We start from the raw sequence: 12,503 nt of genomic DNA, 5'->3' as shown, positions 1-12,503 counted from the left end.
GTACTACCACACAGTACAGTGATGTATATTAATTATTAATACAGTAATAATATGTATATAATAATAATAATAATAATGATTCAGATCTGCTACCATATCTGCATCTCCTTCCTTCATGCTACAGAAAATGTCTATGGAATTCTTGCTGTCAAATCAATAAATATATACTTCAGAGCATTGTTGCGTTGTCGTGACAGTGTAGAATAAGGCACTGGAAACATCACTTCACAGCATTAAATCTTTATACCTGTGCTCAGAAAAACATGTGGCACTCAAAGCACAACAACCCAGCGGCGAGCATGGTGTGTCAAGCGCGTCACATGACTCGGCAAAGGTCGTAACATAATTGCTGGTGCTATATATATATATATATATATATATATATATATATATATATATATATATATATATATACATACCTTCCGCAAAGTACAACACTATTTGCATCTCACGTTGACTGATATCTTTCAATTGTTAGTAGGTGAAATGCAATCCACAGAAAAAGGATAAAGAATTGTATGCATATCTATCAGTATAATCACGGAGTATCAGGCTGGGCATCAACCAAATTGATTCTTAATATCTGTAACTGTGGCGAGGAAAGCATATGTCGCCTTGAAGAAGACAAGTCCACTTGTTGAAACGTTGGCTCCTGCTTTCATCTTGTTCTCGGTTTGCTCATCGTCTTGAATTTCCATTTCCCGCCTTCCCCATGTTTTCCCTGGGTTTGTATACATGGTATTTTAACATGCAGCCTAAAAGATTGCAGATTCTTCTCCTATATGCATAGTTGGTATATAATTGTGAATCAGCAACACACTAAAAAAACGTTTTCTTCTAGCATAACATTGAAGCATACAAAGTTGAAAATTTACTGTGCCTACCTGGGCGTCATTTCACATATTTAAGAGGTGAATCATTTTCCTTTGTGTACATGTGCATTGGGCTAGCTCCCAGATCAAACTATATGTCATCAATCTGCACAGTTGGCACAGTAGGAATTCACAAGACAAATTTTAGCACAGTGCACCTTGTTTACACTTTTCTGCATTTCTGTATGCAAGATATAACACTACAATTTCCGCTGAAGATACTGTGCTTGTTGTGCACGCCATGTTTTGATGCTAATGGATGGCACCTGTATAATCATATAAGACTTTTGTGAATATATTGGCACAGCAGCACCTTCTGTTATTTTGTATGTATATTTCTGACCAGCAACACAACCAAGCAGAGGTATATTGTGCTGTAGGCAAAACAAGTGGCCACTTAGATTTGGCAGCTCTAGATGGGCACATCGCATCTAGTCGTTCCTCACCCCACTTTAACATTTACATTTCACCAATGGCAAAGGACAATGTTGGATTCCGTAAAATATCCAATTTCAAATGCACTATGGATGGCTGACTTTTGAAAGAACAATGAAGTGATGCCTGGAAACCTGTGTACCAACTTTCTTCCCATATTAGTTACTATAATGCCTTACAATTTGTCTTAAAATTCTTCACATGGTGCACCTAAATTTGGTGCTAGAGTGGAGAGGAGTGCAGTAGTTTGACTTTACCTAGGGTAGCAAAATGCCTCACAACACTGCTACATCAAAGTAGCAGTGTTGCAGCGCTCAACGGTGCCCTTAAAGGCATCAGTTGCGCCCATCACATAACAGGGGCAGGGGGAGTACAAACATAAATGAGATTACAAAGAAATAGTTACAACAAATAATAGGACAAAGTACAGCACAAAGGTATGCTAACATTGTTTAGGTATTAAGAAACAGAATGTAAGAAATCATAAGAATTGCAAAACAAAAGTTATGCACACAGCAAAATCAAATGTTGAAAATATGCATGCACACATAAACTACGGTATTAATACAGGTATTTATTAGTAACTCACAAAAACAACTAAACAAGAATGTAATAAAAAAGGCAACTAATTAACAGTGCGTAGCACGTCGTAAAATTTTAATGTCAGATTCTGTGGCAATATCAGAGGGAAAGCAGTTCCCTTCAGTGATGGTGCAGGGTATAAAGGAGCATGCATATTGTAACGTGCGAGATGGTGTACGCTTGAATATGAGGTGGTGATCCCGGCATGAAAATACGACAGGTGGTGACTGAAAGAAATCATTGTGAAGAGAAGTACGATTATAAAGTTTGTCAAGCAGGCAAAGACGCACTGATTTGTGGCGAAGGGATAGTGCTTGTAAATCAGTACGTGCTTTTAATGATGACATGGAGGTGTAAGATGAATAGTCGGAAAATATGAAGGTGAGCAGCCCAGTTTTGAACAAATGCAATCTCGTCAACAATGTTTACCTGCCAGAGTGCTATATTAGCGATGTGTATTCGAGCTTTGTGTGGATTAGTGTAGTGTAAGCAAGTTTATGTATGTTGACAAAAGCATGCTTTAGGTTTAATTTGATGATGCCAAGAGAGTGGTGAGCTGCTGCAAAGATGGAGTAAATGTGGTGGTTTCATGCTAAGTCGTAATGTAAATGAAAACCTGTGCTGGTAGTTGAATGTTAAACTGGGATCTTCGAAATAGTCGATGACTTGTGAATTAATAATGTGTTCCATAAGTTTGCGAATTGTACTGGTTAATGATATTCCTTGGTAGTTAAGGGGTGATAAACACTCGGTGCATTTGTAGAATGGGATGACTTTAGCCACTCACCAGTCTTAAGAATGAACCCAGGGGGTATGTTGCGACACTAGCTGCGACACATTCTTGAGTAGCTTGTTATTCAATTTGCTGTGACCTGTTGTAGATAAAGTTTTTAATCTGTTTAGTAAGGTAAAAATGCCCGACCCACTAATAAGAATTTCAGACATGCCAGATTGCATGGGGAAGTCAGGGCATGCAGTGATGTCTTCACATTTGGACACTCAACAAAACATGTCATTTAGTAACTGCACACACTATATAACTCAGGAACTACATCACCACCAGAATTAGGATTATGTCAGGCTGTGAATAGGGGTTTATTACGTGCCATAATCACTGTTATTCATAATAAATCATAGCTGTAAACCTGTTGACGTGTGGATTTTAGTAGCATCTGGCATTCTTTGTCACATAATATGTATCTTTGTCATGTCTTCGATTTTTTTTTTATTTGCCATTCTATAGAGCGCTTCATTTTATTTCTGAGGTGATGCAGGCGTTTATTGAATGTTTTGTTGCATCTAATGCTGAGAAAAAGGACGAACATTTTGATAAGATTTGCAAAGGTGGCTCTAAACATAACCTAGTTCTCTTCAATAGCTCGACTGTGTCTGCAAAGGTGGCTAATTAACGATTATGCCGAGTGAGTAATGTTGGCCCTATTGTAGCACCTAATGTGTTTCGTAGTGTTTTCTTTTTTGTTAAAGAGAAGTTAAGCAGACCTACTATAACTGCATGATCAGACAGCCCGTCCAGGTGAGTAATGCCGGAACAGATTAGAGGATCGCTGGTCGAGATGAGGAGGTGGAGGAATAAACATTTATTTTTGAAACAGTATCCCGGGTTAAGCCCCAGTTCCACTCTAGGTGGGAGGTTTCCTCATTCCAGGAACCCTCTGGCCTTCGCTGCCTCCTTGGCCCTGGCGACGAGGTGTCATTGTTGCTCCAGGCCCTCGGAGACGAGCTTGGCCTCTCGCGTTTCAATGAGGTCTTCGCTTTCTTGTCTGGCGTTATATTCTTTCGGTGAAGGCGATGTGTCTGTATCTAGATGCCATGGACACTCGAGGATCAGGTGTGCCAAGGTGTATGGTAAGCCGCACATTGGGCAGTGGTATCCTTGTAGCATTGGGCATAGTCTGTGCATGAGTATTTCCTTGTAGCATTTGGTATAGTCTGTGCATGAGTATTCCGTGGGTGTAAGTGTTACGCTGTAGTCTTCTGAGTGTGGTACTTTCTTCTTCGGTGAGCTTTGGGTGAGGTGGTGGGTGCACCCTGCGTTCCAGCCGGTGATATTGAAGGATCGCTGGGTAGGTGATGGGTACGGTCGCTGCCCCTGCTGACGCAGACCGGCATCTTGAGAGTAGGAAGGGTTGGCCCGGCAGGTGTGGCCTCGGGCCACGGCGTGTGCTGATTCGTTCCCCTCCAGCCCGTCATGCCCTGGAACCCAGGTCACGCAGGTGTAGCGGATCGAAGCGCTGTCGTGCTTCAATATCTTTAGTGCTTCTGTCGACACTAGGCCCTTAGCATAGTTCCTGACAGCTGCTTCAGAATCGGAAAAAACTACAGCTGCGTCTGCACGTGGTAGTTGCTAGGGCGATCGCCGTCTCTTCTGCAGTCTCAGAGTTTTGTGCACGGACTGTGGCAGACGCTAGCTCTCTGCCCTTAGAATCTGTGACGTTCAGGGCGTAAGCATTTCTTGGCGGGTATTTGACTGTGTCGGTGTATCTGGCATCTGGACCTTGCCTGTGTCTTTGCCGTAGGGCATCCACTTGGGCTTGTCTTCTTTCCTTGTGGTACAATTGGTGCTATGCACAGGGATTTGCAGATGTTTGGAGGAATTCTTTCTTTTCGGTCCGTGGTGGCCTATAAAGGTTTCACTGTAGCTCAGCCGTTGCAGCACTGATCTCCCGGTGGGCATGAGCTTAAGTCATTCCAACTGACTGGCTTTATGAGCTTCGGCTAATTCTTGCCAGGTGTTGTGTATGCCTGTCTTGAGAAGTCTCGTAGTCAAAGCCGTAGATGGTAGGCCCAGGGCAGTTTTGATGGCTTTGCATATTTGAATGTTAATTTTTTTCTACCTCTGATGAGATCTAGAATATTGGCCAGTGTACATGATGAACAGGTTGGGAGAGTAATGAGTTGAGGTAACATGAAGTGTAGACAGGAATGAAGGAAAATATGCCATTGAGCGTGAGCAGCTGTGACAGATTCTGTTGTCCAGTTAATAATGGAGAAATTAAAATTGCCATAAATGATCACAGTAGAATGCCAAAATAGCATATGCACTTCATTTAGAATGTTTTGAAACTCGCTTGAAAATGCACAATTTACATACGGAGGGCAGTAGTATGCACTTATGAGAACATTCTGCTTGAGCATTGAAGTGAAATGAAAATGTGCTCTAGGAATGAACGAATGCCAGTTGGAACTGCAAGAATTTATTTTTTTAAAGCTATGAGCATGCCACCTTCTATGCAGTTGCATCATTCACAACAAAAAGTGTTGCATGCAGATGTGCAAAGAAAAATTTTATAGGAGATGGTATCGTTTAGCCACGTCTTGATTAGTACAAGAAAAGATGTCACGCATGAATCAATGAGTGATGAAAGTGACATATATTTTGACATCACACTTCAACCTCTAGTGCATAAGAATGACAGGTTTGTAGACGTGTTATGGGTGTGTGGTTGCATAAGCTGTCAGTTTCCACACTTGCATAAGATGAAGGTTTGGCTTGTCATTCCAAAGCATGCTGAGACAGACGCACTGCACAGTTTATTTCCGAGTCCCAAACATATGTGTCATTGTTGACCAAGAGCTTGTTAAAAACCAAGCAAGCTTAGTGTGAGCTGTCTCATACTGACTACAAATTTTAAAAAAATTAATAAGAAAATAAATATATCTGTCATCCTGATTGCTGATTTGCTGTTCCTAAGTGATGGAGTAGTGCGAAAGTGACATATTTTATTTGTACATATTGTACTCAACCCACTGCAACAGTAAAAAAAAAGAAAAGAAAGGAAGGAAAATGTAATTATGTGAAATTATACAGATGGAGCATCCTTTTTTTTTTATGCTGGAGTAAACAATCAATACATGCACATGTGAATACGATATATGTGCGTGCACTAGAATAACTTTCACCAGTCATATTATGTCAGCAAGACAGCAAGGTGGGCAAATTGGTTAGGATTTATCTTAGTTTTGGTAACAGCTAGCGCAAAGGTACGATGAGTAGAAAACGTTATTAAATACACGAGCAGGGCTGTTAATGGTTTGTGAACACTTTTCTGTAACGCTATGTGTTTTATCCGCGTCCACAGCGACCAGGCCGGCATGGATAAGCGTAGGTTATGATTGAGCTCTTCCTTGTCATTTCACGCGCTGATAACCACGACTTATTACAATACGGCAGTTTCTTAACGTTTGCTAATCCGGCTTGGGCAAAGCTCCCGTCGTTGTGTGCCACCTCACGTCCGCCGTACGCGGTGCCGGCCGGGCAATAATAGATTGACTTTTGGATGGTAGTACGCTCGCTGCGTGAGGGCACCCCGCAGGTGAAGGGCACGGGAAAATAGCCCATTCTTACGACGCGGGGTTCGGTATGTGACCTGTGATTAGCCCGAGGGTTCAGATTAACTGCGTAGCTGTTGCGCGGCCCAATGCTTCGCGCTGCCCGATTGTAGACGGTGGACATTGTAACATATTTTAATTTCGCTTGCGTTTCGCTCGCGCAAGAACTTTCCACGACTCGCTGACTTCCCGTCTGTCGCCAATGAATGTTCCCCGGCCAGACGCTCCTAGGTCCAAGCCCGGCCCGGGCCCGAGTCAGCAATTGCTTGGCCGCCCCAAGCATCCTTGGACCGAGTTTGGCATATGCGGCCGACAACGCTTTCTGTCTGGCCAGCGCTAGTAGTAAAATCGTGTTTTGTCAACAATTAAGTTAGCGTGTTGACGGTACGTGAAACGTCGATCGCTTCCGTATCGCAGCTCTGTTGGCATTAGCTTTTTTTTCTTATTGTGTTACACAATAGGTGCGATTGCGATCACATTATTCCGACGGTTATGCTATGTTATGATAGAGCAGGCAGGCCGGATCGAGGTGCCGTACTCGCTAGGGCCTTTCCTTGCCGTGCTGCGCGTACACTATCACCGATAGGTCGTTTATATGGACGGTAGGTAATAATAATAACGATAACCCCGAGAAAGGAATCCTTTGACATACTGGCCCTGAAGATAGGTTCATGTTTGCCGAATCGCACCGTATGTATGTATGTATGACTCGGTCGAATTGGCACGTACAGTTGAGAGGCTCTCATGAGATATGCTCGCCGACGACATGCAGATGAAGTGCTGTTTAGTATTTTTCTCGCACACAACTATGTAAACGAACTTCCTATTAGCGTGTAGACGAATGATGAGGGCGGCATATAGGTACAGTACCGCACATATTCGCCTGAAGAGGAACATTACAAATGTGCACATGGTATTCACATCTTATTAATTTAATGATGATATATGTGGGCTGTGTGGACCTTTAGGGTGTAGTGTAATATGCAATGTAGGAATGAAGTATTAAGAACACAACAACAAAATTTCTTGTCATATGACCAACTGAGTAAAATCTGCTTTTCAAGTGAACAAACATACCCCACAGGAATGCCACTTGTAGCTTTTTCAACTGAGCTACCACATTTTTAGTCACATATGCAGCTAGGGTATGCAATCCAATTTTAGAACATGGCTTAATTAGCAAAAAGCTTTCATAATCTTGAATACAGTTAATGCATTAGAGGTGCAGCCTTAGTTACTGTACACATTGCATAATCTGCACACTGCAGAGCATTAATTTGCATAATCTGTTTTGTACTTTCTTCTGCATGTGGCTGCAAGCCTTTGTTTTCAAGAGTGCGCCTAGGAAGAAAAGTGTTTGTGTTTGGTTTGGATGATGCACTTCGGTGGCCAAGAGAAGAAACATGCAAATTATAATATTTTTTTATTAAGATAGCTGCATTGGACCAGCAGGACCTACCTTTCATACCATGATTAGGGCAAGACAGATGGCACCTGACAAAATCCAGAAAATGTATCATCCACTCTGAGTAATTGCTGAGCAAGCTTCAATACCATGAGGGGCCAGTGAGCCTTGGCTTTGGTATGACAGGAACAGTCTTGAAAATACCAAAACATATGTGCATAAGGGACAGGAGTTGCCTCTGTCTGAAACCCACTGATGACTCCATTATAAACGTAAGCAGCAGTGCTTGTGCCATGCCCTGCTGCTTAATTTCAGGGAGACTAAGAGATGAACGAAAGGCATAGATAGAAACATTGAGAGGAGCATTATTTATTGTTCTTTTGCAATATCATGCTGCAATTACCACAAATTATAAACACTGCAATAGTCTCAAGCTTGCTCATTTTAATAATCGTTCCATTCACAGTCTCAACTCAACAACATAACACAACATATTAACTTATTGCACTAAAGTCTGAGAGTGTGTTGGTTACATATACTACATTTGGTTACATTTACGTATACTGGATGAGTGAGGGGCATATGAACACACTTAGTGCTGCTTTCCAACTGAGATTATTCAATCCATTGAGCAACCTGACTTTAAACTTTTGCAGGTGACTGTTCAAGTCAATGCACATACATTTACCCACATCTACTGTTTGTTCTATATTGATTTCTCTTTTACGAGTAATCACTGTGGATTATAAGGGATATTACAATTAAACATTGAAGGCCATAATTATGAAAATAATATGGCCTTTGAAAACAAAAAGCATAGACAGGCCATCAAAATGACAGCAAAAATAAAGAATAAATTAATTGTTTGTTTAAAAAGAAGCCTAATAAGCTTATCAAATCACCCACGACATGCCTCTTAATTGGCTCTTGAAAGTTGAGCTTCAAGACTGGCATGCTGTGTATATCACTGACAGTAAGCACCAGACTAGCAATACCAGAGTAACAGGGGAATCACCCATTGCAATCACCTCTGAAAATTTAGTCAATGGAGTTAGAGAGCTCTTCTAAATCACCTTTCTAGCAGCGGAGTAACACTGTACCATTTTGGAACAATACATTTATGTTTCTCTGACGTGACCCAAATACCTCAAATGGATCCCAGTACATATGGGAGAAGTAACCATGAATGGCCCTCCCAACCTCAATGAGAAGGCCGACCGAGCCGTGTGAGAACTAACTCACCGCGTTTCGGACAGTGACGGCACAACACCCCGCAACCCCCGGGGAAAGGGGAAGGACTGCGGGGAGGCAACGACAACGAAGTAGCGATACGAGACAACAGGGACAGACTGGTCACGTACTGACATACTGACACACTATACGAAACGAGGAGAAACATACCCACAACCCCGCAAACAACTCGACAGGTTTCAAGAAACAGATTGGAGGAGGTTGCAAACCAGAACATTCCGAAACCCAGTACATTTAGACAGAGTAAATTCAACACAATACCCAGACGCGAGCTGCAAGTTCTGCAAGCACGAACCCGCAGACAATGCACAGATCTCATGGAAGTGCACACAGATCAGATCGATATATCTAGAGGACAAGATAGAACAGGACCTTCTCGAGGAGCGATAGCTAAGCGCTCTGACTAGCTCGGAACTACACGACCAACTATGGGCTATCCAGTGGGCCCGGGCAGCAGTGGAAAGGCTATGCCTCACCGCACATAATGCCCGGGTGGCCTGAGCCTGGGCTGGAAACCTTGCAGATCCTTTTCTCATTCAAGTTATTTCCGTACCTCCCTGGTTCAAAAAAATTTACCTTCCTAAACGCCATGTGCATCTTTAGAGGCATGACTTATAGAGATACACTGGCAATTTAATCTCTCCCCCATGGATGCTAAAAAGTCTCAAAAGGCAAAATGCTAATCGCTGATAGATACTTCATATCAAAGAACATTTGCCCTTTTTACACACAATGCTTTGTTTAAGGTCACATTCAGAGCAAGTGAAAAGCACAATTAGGCCTATAATCCCCTGCCTGTAATGATACTTTGTACAAACTTGCTGTGAAACAGTATTGCATGAAGCTACACTGACTCTCTACAACTGCAGAAGATTACTCTTTTCATTCAGGCAGCAGTGACATTTCTTTCCATTCATAATAAGTGAGTCAAGATGCCTGTGCTCACATTATTAAAATTACGTATTTCCTGATAATAAATTGCAGTTAAGAATACTGCGTCCTTGACAGTGCTTGCAAAATTGATGCAGCAATGGCTGTCAAACTTGAGCGTAAAAGCATGTGTCGCATCAGAGCAAACTTTTCGGGGTAGAAAGACGGTAAGTGAGCCTGGCACAAGAGGTGCGGGTAGATACATGTTCTTGATGTTGTTGTGTTCTTTGTTATCTGCCATGGCATTGAAAAGCCAGAGATGTGTCCCTGTACCTAGTGTAAGCAAGCATTAAAAGTGAGTAGTTGTGAAGCTTGTGTATCTTCTGACAAAGCTATGTGGCTTTACTGTCTTGCTTCAGCTGCTAAATGGCACTCAAGGAATTGGTGTGTCTGTATTTGGGTGAAGTTTGATAAAAATGAGGCTGCCTCATTGGTGTCATGTGTGACTTTACCGTGTACCAGCCCCGTTCTGCAGACTCTTGTCATGTATGGTATGAAGCTCAAGTAGAGTTGCAGACATCCATTGTAGATTCCTTATTTTTATAAAGAGGGAAGTACTTAAGGCTGACTGATACTATGCTTCCATCTCTTGTAATAGCAGTGTCTGTACAAAATACATTGGTCCAAAAGAACATCAGTGTACAGCCGTGCCATGGCCTTAAGTCTGTTCTTACACCCAAGCAATCAGAAGTGACTGCAACATGCAACCTCTTTAATTCAAATGCTCATTCACATTCAATTAGCAATGCTGCCGTGGTGTTCACCTGGGCATGTTCTTGAGTGAACAGAGGGAGAGCAGCTATTGCCCTCATAACGTTCTGAATAATGATCTCAATCTGGTCCGTCTGTTTCAGTGAGGGCCAGTAAAACTGAGCCTGATAAATAATATGTGGCTGGAGTACAGACCAAACAGCATTACTAGCTATTTCGCTACCATCTTCTCCACATTTAGATGCAATCCTTCATATCAGGTGGAAGGTTGACATTGGTGTCTTCTTTATTTTGCCTAGCCAACTTGATCTTGTTCCGGATTGGCGAACATCGAGACCAAGGATCCATACTTCTATTTCTTGTAACAAGGACCAGTGCCAGTAGCCAGGAATATTTTGGTGCATGTGTTGGGGGGGGGGGGGGGTGAGCATTGTCTGCACATCGTCCTATGCCAGGTAAACAGACATGTTGGATTTGGGGGGAAGGAGTTACGTTCCCGGTGTAGAGCATGCTGCAAAGCAAAGCCGGTCTAGCCTGGTGTGGTTGGAAACGCCTTTCTCAAACTAATTGCCAATAATTGTTAGAAAGCTATATTGTGGCTACTTTTCCTTGCAGCAAGGTGTGTATTGTCCAAAATGAGTGATGCACGAATGATGGATGTCGCTGCACCTATTGCTGCCTGCAAATGTGAGCCACCATTCAGGAGCACAGCAGTACTGGACAGTAGTGCTAGTAAATTTACATAATTAGCAAGGCTTCAATATGCATACCCTGGAGTTAAATGTCATTTTTGATTAAAATGGCTGTGACATATGAGTAGGCTTTGTTTTTTGTGGCCATTATCTGGCTTTAGCGCACCCCCTGGATGGGCTGTATTATTCTTGCATCCCTCTGACAACAAACATTTGCTTGTGAGTACTTCTTGCTACCTTTATTACTGATTTCTTTTCTTGATACTCAGATCCCTGTCTTTGCAATGTGGCCTCTGGCTGTTTATGTTCTTAGGAATGCAGACTTGTATGATGTTAACATATCTGAAAAGAAGCAGTATACACACTGAATACTTGAATGGTAGAAAGCCACTGCTGTAAAATTAATGGTCAATCTCGGAAAGGGTCAGCTGAATTGGCCACAATGAATAATTTACTGAAGCTATAAAAGCTGCTTTTCTGAATAAATTTTCCAAGACAAATACAGCAATATGCGTGTCATGTTTGATGAGAATTCACAATTACCTGAAGCATATTTGCTTTGAGAATTAGTCCCAGGTGCCACAAGCACACTTAATGCAGAAGCTTGAAAGCAGTACAGTGACAGCCACACACCTCTACCACGTGGAATAAAAAAAATCCCAGACGGTAGCACACTACCCACCCAGTTAAAAAAACAAACACATGTTGTCATTTATTGAAATTGCTCTTTATTTTTAAAAGTTCAATTCAGAACAAGTTACTACAGGGTGTATTAATGTTTATGTCAATTTCCATATTACATGCCCCTCTGTGGCAACAAAATGCTGCACGTACGCAATCAGTCATGCATGCCCTCCTACAAAGAGTGAAATGGAAACTGAGTGAATCAAGTGACATGTGGCTCATTTGTAGTTGTACGTAAACTTGATGGCTGATAGCACTAAGGGCAAGTAATAGTAGTATAAAGTTTATTTCTCTTAGTGGTTTGGGCGGTCGGTGCGTCCCTCAGTCCAGGGCTCCACTGATCTCTGTGGTTTGCTGGGCTTGATCGAGAAGAGCTCTCTGGCTCTCTACATCTTCACTAGCAAGCCAAACATCCCAGTGCCTGTTACTTGGCACTTACGCCGTAAGGGGCGAATTGGAATTTGGAGGCTGTAGTTTATACGTTCATGTTACGTGGGCAAGAGTTGGCAGCTCCTCGCACCAAGAACACATACTTTCATAGAATGCAGGGTGTACCTTAGTGAGTATTTGTAGGTGTAGATACGTGTTAGT

This window comes from Dermacentor andersoni, chromosome 1, assembly GCF_023375885.2.
Source record: "Dermacentor andersoni chromosome 1, qqDerAnde1_hic_scaffold, whole genome shotgun sequence".
In the NCBI taxonomy this organism is placed as follows: domain Eukaryota; kingdom Metazoa; phylum Arthropoda; class Arachnida; order Ixodida; family Ixodidae; genus Dermacentor; species Dermacentor andersoni.
Note: the sequence above shows the minus strand (reverse complement) of the source record.